Below are 12,255 nucleotides of genomic sequence, written 5' to 3' on the forward strand. Positions count from 1 at the left end.
GCACTAGGGAAGTGCCCTTAATGACCATTTCGTCTAATTTCCTACCCAGTTATTCCTTTTTCCTCTTTCTCTGGCTAGAGGAGCTGAATAGTGAGACACTGCCACCCCAGTGCTGTTGCTACTTTTTTTTTTTTAAATTTCAATAATTTCCAAGTATCTGGTTGACTTCCTGTAGTAAAAGCTACACTAAGTTCATGGGCTGGAAGGGCCTTCTAAAGAGTTGGATGTAATCTCTCCTCAAATTTTACTTATTGTTCAAATTAGTAGTTTGATATTTAAGTATATGTTGCCTTATAACCTCTCATTCCGCTTTTAAAATCTTATTGTATACAAACTTAATGATAGAAACAATGTTTTACTTCTTGTTTCTCCTACTGCATCTTAGCATGGTGTTTTCCACCTCTTCTGTACCCAGTAGTTTGTTGAATGGATGTGTGCTTCACTGTACATTGCTAAGTCTTCTTAGTTTTTTGTTTGTTTCTTAAATCACGTGTGTCCCCTGAAGTAATCTGTTCTAGCTCAACTGATAATAATTAGATACCTTCTGTAGTTGTAAAGAGAATGATTGTATTGAGCTGGTACAATCTTTGTTTCCTGAGTAAAATTAAACATGGTTTCTGTATAGGCCAAAGAATGTTTTTAACCATTTTTTAAAAACTGTATCTTTTAAAAACTTTTAGTAATCTGTAAGCCCCCCTACAAGAAAAAAAAACACGTATTTCCAAGGTATATCTCAGGATCATCTTACATATAAACAGATAAGCACTGCATATAGAAGTATAGGTACAAAATTTTTACCAAGTTTTACGAAGCATTTTGTCAAAATTATTTGTCATGTTAATGTAATTCTTATTTCAAATTATAAAATTTTATGAGTATTTGTACAAATGACTATATAAGTGGTATTTCAAAATTCTCAGACCCTTGTACCTCTTAAGGACTAAAACTATTTTAAATTCATTTGTATTTTTTTGTGTTGTTTTTTGTAGTCAGTGTGTATTATTTTGTACTTATTGAAAGTCTAGTCTCTGTAACTAACAGTTACTAAACATAATTTCATTATCAGGTGTAATTACAGTAACCTTTTTATTTGCATTACAGTGTTTCCAACAAAAAAATCAAGCTAATTCTACTTATTGTTCAAATTACTAATCAAATTACTAAAAAAGAATATTTTATTCTTGGGGAAGTAGAAAAAGGGACTTTTGGAGTTTTGCTACTTGAAAATTCACAAAGTTTTATTTTATCCTGCTATATCTAGAGTTTATGAGTAGGCAGAACTGAAAGGATTGCCAGTTCCTTTTAGCCACCTGCCATCAGGTGCCGAATACCCAACTCACCTTATGCCAGGTACAAGTAAAATCTAGTATGAACAGATTCATCTACTGGTTTTAGTAAAAGCCAAGTGATGGCTGAATCAGATGGTAGGGAGATATAATCTTGGGATCATACTGAAGCTGCCCCAAGTCTTATTTTGGCTGGGATTTACAAGGGGAATATTGAATTTCAAGTGAATTCTACTAAATGGTGTACAAAGGACAATCACTTATACGAATAAATATTTCTATCACTTATAATTTTGTCTTAGAGAAATAAGACTTCTTTATTCATTTATCAAGTGAAATTTGAAAAGCTATCATTTTAAGAAAATATATTTGGTCTCTAGGTTTCTTACATGTCAAAGAGCTATTGCTGGGCTTCCCTGGTGGCGCAGTGGTTGAGAGTCCGCCTGCCGATGCAGGGGACACGGGTTCGTGCCCTGGTCTGGGAAGATCTCACATGCCGCAGAGCGGCTGGGCCCGTGAGCCATGGCCGCTGAGCCTGTTCGTCCGGAGCCTGTGCTCCGCAACGGGAGAGGCCACAACAGTGAGAGGCCCGTGTACCGGAAAAAAAAAAAAAAAAAGCTATTGCCAATAATTCAAAATCTCATTTAGGCTCAGATCTTATTTCATAAACTCATTCATTTCATTTTGTCCTTAGCCTTCTGTTACTCTCATGATATACTTTTTCTTTTTTTTTTCTCCCCTTCATTCGTCAAAGTAGCCTTCTGTTACTCTCGTGATATACATATTCTTTTTTGGTCTCCTTGGGTAACCTTTTTCAAGCCTGTAGTCTTAACTACTATACTGCTTTAAGCTCATGGTGCCCACATTTGTATTTTCAGCTGAGACATTTTTTTCTAAGTCTTTGGCCTGCATATCTAAAAGCCTCCTAGCTATATATGCATATTAATGTCATTCAGGCAACTCAACTTTAACATGTCCAAAATTGAGGTTTTCCTCCCACAAAACAAGCAATTGTCTCCTGTAGCCTTGCCTTGGTAAATGGCTTCATCCTCCGCCTAGACTCTGAAATGAGAGACTTGATTGGGATTCCTAGTTTTGTCTCTTTCCATTATCTAATTATCTAGTGGGTCACCAAGTTCTCTTAACTTTTCTTAATTTTTCCTTTCCTCTCCTTCTTTACTGCTATTTCCTTAATTCAGCAACCTCTCCCTCTCAAAGTTTGTTTAAAATTTGATATATGATACATTTAAATGCATAATGAAGTTTAATATGTAATTATAAAATAAATATCCATGTAACCAACACCTTTAAAACACCCTCTCCACCTATTGTCTCTTTCCTATCTTCTCTATCCCTATTTCCAAGTGTCCTTTCCTTTGTTTTGTTTTTTTTTGTTTTTTGGCCTATATACATTCTGAATTATGTATGTATAAAATTCCTGAAGTACAAATTGACAGTGTCTTCATTCTTGTCATATTCCCTACTTCCACCCCTCGTATATCTTTCACTTTGCATGATGGAGTGATTAATCATTTTACTCAGGCCTGAAACCTATCTGTGGCTTATCATAGCTTGGTTTCTTACTACTTAATGCCCTTGGTAACCTGGCTTTTCTAAGTCTCCTTTGCCATACTTCTCTCTTTTCCTCCAGTTTTTATCTGAACTGCTAGTTTTTACTCCTACACTTGTCCCATTCTCTCTCTATCTAGTTCACTCCTCCTCCCCTTTAAAGACGTGTATGATTTTGCTGTTTGGGGGAAACTTTCTTCTGTCTGTTCCTCTTCTTTTTGTTCCTGTAGTGTCTGTGTATGTATATTCTGTAGCATTTTATTACTGTAGGATAATAATGCTGTGGTTGGTTTACTTCTCTGTCTCTTACCTTTGATGGTAAGCTCTTTATGGCTTATTTTTCCTTTACTTCTTTCTTCCCCAGTTTCTTATGTGGTATCAGGTACATAGTGGGTGCTCAATAAATATTAAATAATTCACTGGATTAATTTCCATGTCTATTTCTACCTTGTGTACACCAGTGTTGACTCTGGGTGATGGATAGGCATCTCAAATTTGACTATTAACTCTGAAAATATCCTTTGTTTTCATACTGAACTATCTCTAGTTTTCAAATCACATCATGTATAGTCTTCCCTCCATGTCTTGGCACGTAGTAATCCTTCTTTCTGGAAGCTCCTTCCCTTTTCTCCTACCTGAAAAACACTTTTTTTTTTAGTTGGAGTATAATTGATTTACAAAAAAACCCTTCATTTTTGAGCCAATCTTCATGTTCCCAAAGCATGGTACATTCATACCTCTAGTTAATTGCTATAAATCTTTGCAGGTCTGAGTCTGCTACTGGACTGATCCCTAAATATCAGACATGTTTCCATTTACATCTATATTTCCAGTGTATGGCAAGTGCATGGCATGTAATATGTAGCTACTCAGGCAGAGTTAGAGGAAAGTATATGTAGATTTTTAAATAGCGTTTTTATGTCTCTTCCACCTCCCCATCAAAATCAGCAGCAGATGTTCATAGAGAACAACTTGGCATGGCAATGAATGTTTTCATGATGCCAGTAGCAACATTTTCTAACTGCTTACAGAAATGCAGCATTAAATTTAAAAAAGAAAGTGAATTTTTATTTCTATTTACAGATAGTTCAAATCTTTAATAGAAAGTAAATTATATGAATGTAATGTAATTAACTGAGAAAATAGGACACAAACTAGTGCTGCCTTAAGCCAGTGGCCTTCCAAATATTTTTGCTTGTGTATTCTCTAAATAATTTTGTAAGATGTTGTACTTCTTTTTGTGTTTTAAGTTGATGGCATCTGAATTTTTTTGTCAAGGGCTAGATAATTACAAAGTATCTGATTTCTAGATTGTGGTGTATTATGATTATGTTTTACTTTTATCAAAACCTTGGAGTTTTTGCTTATTAATTGAAATAAATAAACTTGTTCCTATACAGCCCTGTGACGACTATCTTGTTTCTTAATTGTAATTCTGTGACAGATAAGGCATGGGGTTTTGCTGTTAAGAAATTAAGCACAACCCTCTTCGGAATTTCTTACCAAACTTCTTTTTGCTTTACTCTTAAGAGACTTTCAGGATTAATGTATTCTCAGATTGCATTTTCCCTTTTGGCATGCCTGCCAAAGATTTTTATACCCGGGGAAATACCCTATAACAAGACTGGGATGGCTGAGAAAAATATTTTACTTTGTTCAGGTGGGAGAAAACTGTGAAAAAAGAGTTGGTTAAGGAAAATTTTGCAGGACACAGACTTGTTCTTAGGTAAATCAATTTTTGGAAAGAATACACATGGCAGGTGAAGGTTTGAAGAGTGATAGGACTTTAAACTTCTTTCTGGGCCATGGACCCTTAAACAATCTAGTGGACCTGTTCTCAGAGTAACATTTTAACAGCTTGTCAGTTTCTTTCTACAGAAGCCTCTGGGATTCTGATTGGAGTGCGTTGAGTCTATAGATTGATGCGGAAAATTGACACCTTAACAATATTGAGTCTTTCATTTCCTGTACAAGTTTTTAAGTCATCTTCAATGTTTTGCAGAAATTTTTGTTATTTCCATTGTACAAGTCTTTGTGTCTTGTCAAATTTATCCATAGGTACTTCACATCCTTGAAATGGTATTTTTTTTAATTTGCTTTGTTTATTGTTTTGTTTGCATCAATATTTGTCCTTTACATTTTTTACTTTCTTTGCAAATTTTTTCTAGTTCCTTAATTTTTTTTTTTAGCGGCATTTTTTTTTTCTTCTCTAGTTGCAGTGAGCGGGGGCTACTCTTTATTGCGGTGCGCGGGCTTCTCACTGTGGTGGCTTCTCTTGTTGTGGAGCACAGGCTCTAGGCATGTGGGCTTCAGTAGTAGCAGCACGCAGGCTCAGTAGTTGCGGCACGTGGGCCCCAGAGCATGCGGGCTTCAGTAGTTGCAGCACATGGGCTCAGTAGTTGCAGTGCACGGACTCCAGAGCACAGGCTCAGTAGTTGTGGTGCTCAGGCTTAGTTGCTCTGTGGCATGTGGGATCTTCCTGGACCAGGGATTGAACCCATGTCCCCTGCATTGGTAGGCGGATTCCTAACCACTGCGCTACCAGGGAAGTCCCTGTGTGCATCCTTTAAGAGTGAAGTCTCTGTTTACCTCAGTCCTGTGGAGCTCCTGCAGTTGAGCCCTGCTCGCCTTCAAAGCCAGATGCTCTGGGGGCTTCTCTTCCCAGTGCCAGAGCCCTGGGCTGGGGAGCTGATGTGGGACTCAGAACTCTCACTCCTGTGGGAGAACCTTGGTAATATAATTTTTCTCCAGTTTGTGGATCGCTCCCCCAGGGTGGTATGAGATTTGATTATGTCGTGAGTCTGCTCCTCTTACCAGTCTCATGGTTCTGTCTTTATGTCTTTAGTTATAGAGGATCTTTTGGGGTAGGTTTCAGTCTTTTTCAACAGTGGTTGTGTAGATTGTTGTGATTTTGGTGTGCTCAAGAGAGGAGGTAAGCTTAGGTTCCTTCTACTCCACCATCTTGGCCACTCCTCCCTTCAAAATGGTATTTTTGAAATTTCAGTGTGCAGTTGTCTGTTTCTAGAATATAAGAATAGTCTTTTTTAAAAAAAAGTATTGTTTTTGTATTCTGCCATCATGCTAAACTCACATATTAATTCCAGTAGCTTTCTTGTGGATTACTTATGACTTTCTCTGTACATGATCATGTTGTTGAGAATAAAGAATTTTACTTCTTCCTCCCAGTATGAATGTCTTTTATTTTGTTTTCTTTTTTGCTTTGGCTAGGACCTCCATTAGAATAGTGAATAGAAGTGGTAAAAGTAGATATCCTTACTTTGTTCCCTAATTTAGGGAGAAAGTGATTAATCTCTTAACTTTAAACGTGATATTAGCTATAGGTATTCAAAGGTGCCATTTATCAGGTTGAGGAAGTTCCTTTCTGTTCTTAGTTTGCTGAGAGTTTTTATTGTGAATGAGTATTGAATTTTTATCAAAAAATTTGTTCTGCCTTTACTGAGATGATCATATATTTTCTATTACCCATTATTCAGTTAATGTGGTGAATGACGTGGATTTGTTTTTGAGTGTTAAATCAATGCATTCCTGAGATAAATTCCACTTGGTTGTGGGGTTGGATTTGTTGGATGTGCTAATGTTTTGTTAAGGATTTTTACCTGTTGATGATGTATATTGATTTGAAGTTTTCTTGTGTCATTATTTGGTGTTGGTATCAGGGTGATACTGACTATAGAACATCAAAGTGTTCTATTGTCTTCTATTTTCTGGAAGAGCTTATATGGATCTGGAATTATTTCTTCCTTAAATGTTTGATAATATTCAGCAGTGAACCCCTCCGAGCCTGGAGTTTTCCTTGTGGTGAGAGTTGCAGTTATGAATTGCATTTCTTTTTTTCTTTTTTCTTTTTTCTTTTTTTTTTTTGCGGTACACAGGCCTCTCACTGCCACGGCCTCTCCTGCTGCAGAGCACAGGCTCCAGATGCGCAGGCCCAGCGGCCACGGCTCACGGGCCCAGCCGCTCCGCGGCACGCGGGATCCTCCGGGACCGGGGCACGAACCCGCGTCCCCTGCATCAGCAGGCGGACTCTCAAGCACTGTGCCACCAGGGAAGCCCTGCATTTCTTTTAAATAGGATTATTCTGACTTTCTCTTCAGTTATGGTAGTTGTACCTTCCAAGGAATTTTTTCACTTTATCCAAGTTGTTGAATTAATTGGCTGGCATAAGATCATCCATAATATGATATCTGATTTGTTTAGAATCTTTAGGCTCTATATAGGATTAGTATCCGTAGGATTTCTTCTGTTTCTGATATTGGTCATTTTGTGTTTTTAAAAGTTTTCTTAATGTAGCTAGAGGTTTATCTTTAAAAAAAAAGAAAGAGCATGGCTTCATTGATTTTTTCTTTTTCATTTTTCTATTTAATAGAGTATTAAATTACATTAAATTCAGTCGTTCCATTGATTTCTACTCTTTTTTTTTTTTAATAGATTTATTTATTTTTGGCTGCGTTTGGTCTTCATTGCTGCACGCGGGCTTTCTCTAGTTGTGGCAGCCAGGGCTACTCTTCATTGCTGTGTGCAGGCCTCTCATTGCAGTGGCTTCTCTTTGTTGCAGAGCACAGGCTCTAGGCGAGCGGGCTTCAGTAGTTGTGGCACACGGGCTTCAGTAGTTGTGGCTCGCAGGCTCTAGAGCGCAGGCTCAGTAGTTGTGGCGCACAGGCTCAGTTGCTCCGTGGCATGTGGGATCCTCCCAGACCAGGGCTCAAACCTGTGTCCCCCGCATTGGCAGGTGGATTCTTAACCACTGCACCACCAGGGAAACCTGATTTCTACTCTTTATTTCCTTCTTTGTACTTATTTTGAGTATAATTTTCTCTTTTTTTCCTAGCTTCCTAAGATAGAAGCTTATACCATTGATTTTGGTTTTTTTTTTAAAAATAAACATTTAAAGCTATAAGTTTCCTATGGGGCACTGCTTTGCCTACATACCACAGATTTTTCGTTTTCATTCACTTCAAAATATTTAAAAATTTTCTCTGTGATTTCTTTTTTAGCCCTTGGGTATTTAGAAGTATTGTTTAATTTCCAGATATTTGCATTTTTCTAGATATTTATCTTATCACTGACTTCTAGCTTAATTTCATTGTGGTCAATGAACGTATTTTGTATTATTTCAGTAGGTTTAAGTATTTTGAGACTTGTTTTATGGCCCAGCATATAGTCTATCTTAGTGAATATTCCATGTACATATGAAAACAAAACGCATTCTGCTTTTGTAGAGTGGAGTGTTTTAGGTCAGGTTATTTGTTAGTGTTGTTCAATTCTTCTACGTCCTTATTGATTTTCTGTCTACTTGGTCTATCTGTCCATTTGCTACTGAGAAAGGACCCATGAAGTCTCCAACTACACTTGATTTGTCTATTTCTTCTTTCAGTTCTGTCAGGTTTTGCTGCATTTATTTTGAAACTCTCTTATTTAGTGTGTACACTAAATAGGATTGTTATGTCTTCTTGAGAGTTTAGGATTGTTATGTCTTCTTGAGAGTTGACAACTCTGTCATTATGAAGTGTCCCTCTTTGTCTTGAAGCCTGTTCTGCCTGTTATTAATATAGCCACTCTAGCTTGTATATTTTCACATTTTTTTAGTTTTAAATCATCTTGTAAAGTGTGTTTAAAGTGGGTTTCTTATAAACAGCATACGGTTGGGCCTTGCTTTTCTAATCTAGTTTGATAGTCTCAGCCATTTAACTGGAATTTTAAATCATTTACATTTAATGTAATTATTTATATGGTTGGATTCAAACTTACTATTTGCTATTTATTTTCTGTTTTTTACATTTGTTCTTTGTTCCTTTCTTTTCCTACTTTTTTTTTATTAATTCAATTTACTTTAGGATTGCATTTTATTTCCATTGTTAGCTTTTTAGCTTTGTCTCTTTATTATTTTAGTTATTACTCTAGGGTTTATAATATGTCTTTAATATGCCACAGTCTACCTTCAAATGATGTTATACTACCTCACATATAAGAATATTTCAAAAATATACTTCCATTTCCCCCTCTCTCTTTTTTTTTTATAAATTTATTTATTTGTTTTTGGCTGCATTGGGTCTTCGTTGCTGTGCATGGGCTTTCTCTAGTTGTGGTGAGCAGGGGCTACTCTTTGTTGTGGTGTGCGGGCTTCTCATTGCATTGGCTTCTTTTGTTGCGGAGCACAGTAGTTGTGGCACATGGGCTCAGTAGTTGTGGCTTGCAGGCTCCAGAGTGCAGGCTCAGTAGTTGTGGCATACAGGCCCAGTTGCTCTGTGGCATGTGGGATCTTCCCGGACCAGGGCTCGAACCCATGTCCCCTGCATTGGCAGGCGGATTCTTAACCACTGCGCCACCAGGGAAGCTCCCTCCATTTCCCCTCTCTTATCCTTGGTTTGTTTTATCATATTTTTACTTCTACATATATTATAAGCACAACACATTTTTGTTATTTTTGCTTTAAATGATCAGCTGTCTTTCAAACATAACATGAGGAGTTTTTTATAAACCTGCATAATTTTTATTTTCAGAGTCCTCCATTCCTTTTGTAGATTCAGATTTCCATCTGGTATCATTTGCCTTCTGTTTGAAGGGCTTCCTTTAATATTTCTTATAGTAAATATATGGTGGCAACAAATTCTCTCAGGTTTTCATGAAAAAGTCTTTATTTCACATTTATTTTTGAAAGTTTTTTTTTTTTCTTTCCCTCATGGCTTATAGAATTCTATGTCAGCAGTTTCTTTTAGCTCTTTTGAGACCTTATTCAGTTGTTCCCTGGCCTTTCCCTATTCAGCCTGTTCCCTAGTATAGTTTCTGATGAGAAGTTTGGGGGAAATTCTTATCTTTTTTCCTCTGTATATAATTTGCCTATTTTCTCTGGCTGCTTTTAAGAGTTTTCTCTTAATCACTGATTTTCAGCTATTTGATATGACATATTTAGGCATGGTTTTCTTTGTGTTCATCCAGCTTTGTGTTTATTGACTTTCTTGGTGCTATATAGTTTTCATCAAATTTGGAAAATTTTTGGCTATTTTTCAAATATTATTTTTCCCCTTTCCCCCTCATTTTTGAGATTCAGTTATATATGTTAGACTGTGATATTGTCCCACAGGTCACTGAGACTTTGTTCATTTATTTTTTCCCAGCCTTTTACTCTATCTTCAGGTTTCACTGATCTTTTTTTCCTACATTGTCTAATCTGATAATTATATCCTCTGAGTTTTTTATTTGAGATATTTTTGTCTCTAGAGTGTTCATTTGATTTTTTTTTAATATTCCATTTTCTTTTATTATGTTCGTGCTTTCCTCTAAATACTTGTTTTGCAGGAGAAAAGAGAAGCGAGAGAATAGTCATGTCTCAGGTCTCTGGCGAGTCCCAGGACAGGCTGCCAAGTGAGGGTCCTTGGCTTCCTGTATGGAAGGAATTCAAGAGCCAGCCAAAGTAAAGTGAAAGCAGGTTTATTTAGATAGATAAACATTAAAATTGGCAGAATACAGACTGTCTCAGAAAGTGAGAGCGGCCCTGGGATATGAAGTTGTTAATTTTTATGGGCTGGATAATTTCTTATGCTAATGAGTAGGAGGATTATTTCAACTATTTGGGGAAAGGGGCAGGGATTTCCAGAAACTAGGCCACCACTCACTTTTTGGCCTTTTATGGTCAGCCTCAGAACTGTCATGGCACCTGTGGGTGTGTCATTTAGCATTCTAGTGTATTACAGTGAGCATATAATGAGGCTCAAGGTCTACGGGAAGTCAGATCTTCTGCCATCTTGAGCCTAACCAGTTTTTGTCATATCCTCAATGGCTGTGCTATTCTTTTTTTTTTTTTTTTTTTTTGCGGTACGAGGGGCTCTCACTTTTGTGGCCTCTCCCATTGCGGAGTGCAGGCTCAGCGGCCATGGCTCACGGGCCTAGTCACTCCACGGCATGTGGGACCTTCCCAGACCGGGGCACGAACCCATATCCCCTGCATCGGCAGGCGAACTCTCAACCACTGCGCCACCAGGGAAGCGCTGGCTGTGTCATTCTTTTAACTGTTGTCCCCTGACCTCTTCCTTCCTGTCTCACTTGGACATATGATAGTTTTTTATATCTTTGCTGCTAATTCTATAAGCTCATTTTGGAGTCTGTTTTTATTGACTGATTTTGGTCTTGGTTATGATCACATTTTCTTGCTTCTTGGCATGTCTGATAATTATTGATTGCATACTAAACATTGTGAATGTTATATCGCTTAGTATCTGAAATTATTTTTGTCTCCATTCATGAGTATTGGGTTTCATTCTGGTAAGCAGTTAAGTGATCTATGATTAGTTTGATCATTTGAGGCTAGCTTTTTAGTTTGTTACGGCAGGTTTAGGATACTTTAAGAATGGTTTATTCTGTACCAAGGCATAGTCCTTCTGGGGTTTCTACTGAATGCCTTTAGTGATCAATGAGGTCTCTCCACTCTAGCTTGAAAAATTAAAAGATTTGCAGCCCTGTATGAACTCTGTAACTATTCAGCTCACAGCTCGCTATTTGTTCCTTGCCTGACTTTCTTACTGAACTCAGGTTCGGCTGCTTGCTGCTTGAAAGCCAATACTTGAGAGGCAAGTGCTGGTAAGAACGGAAAGGTGCTTTATTCAGGAGGCCAGCAACTTGAGGAGATGGCAGACTGGTGTCCAAAAACCCAACTCCAAAGATTCTGCTTGATCATGAAAGTTTTTAAAGGGAGAATCATTTGGGGAGGGGATCAGTCCAGTTTATCTGCCACTGTGTGCAGATTTTCTTCTGCTTGGTTGGTGGTGAGGTAACAGGGTGGTGTTCCAGGAATCTCATGCTCAACCTGAAGTTATAATCCTCTAACTGGGTGGGGGCGGGCCTTAGTTCCTGTAGAAGAACTCAAAGGTATTGTTATGTATATTCTTTGAGGACCAGGACCCTGCCCTGAGGCTGCATTATTGTTTCTTGACTCCTCCTCTTTTGTTTCTGCATTCCCTCCATTCCCTGATAAGCAATTGTTTGATTTTGCCCTTTGGAACTCAGGGAAGGTCAAGGGGGCTGAATGAAGCCTATTTCCTACAAACAAGAAATGGGGGGACACAAAGTATTTGTACCTGAGAGGGCCCCGTAGGGTCCTGCTCCGTTTCAACCTGGTGAAGTTGCACACTATGTATGTGCATCTTAGTATTCAACAAAGCATCAGGGGGACCCCTGCAAATTTCTGGAGCTCTTTTTCAGCACTGTTCCCTTCTCTTTTTTTGCCTTAAAAATTTTTTTTTTCTCTTCTTCCCCCTTCTCTTTGAAATTCTGTCTCAGAAGTCCCAGCCATCTCAGCATCATTGAATTCCAGTTTCTTTCCTCAACTCCTTAATTCAGTTAGACTATGCTTGGGATTCTTTGTCTACTCCATGGTTTGCAGTGT

General features: G+C 37.8%; 1 protein-coding gene across 4 annotated transcripts in view; it reads left to right on the top strand.

The window, feature by feature from the left end:
- Window positions 1-12,255, top strand: part of SCYL2 (SCY1 like pseudokinase 2) — a 59,845-nt gene that overhangs the window by 2,915 nt on the left and 44,675 nt on the right. The window lies entirely within an intron of this gene.

Source organism: Aethalodelphis obliquidens, unplaced genomic scaffold (assembly GCF_003676395.1).
Source record: "Aethalodelphis obliquidens isolate GAN/ISIS:26980383/991018 unplaced genomic scaffold, ASM367639v1 scaffold8, whole genome shotgun sequence".
NCBI lineage: Eukaryota > Metazoa > Chordata > Mammalia > Artiodactyla > Delphinidae > Aethalodelphis > Aethalodelphis obliquidens.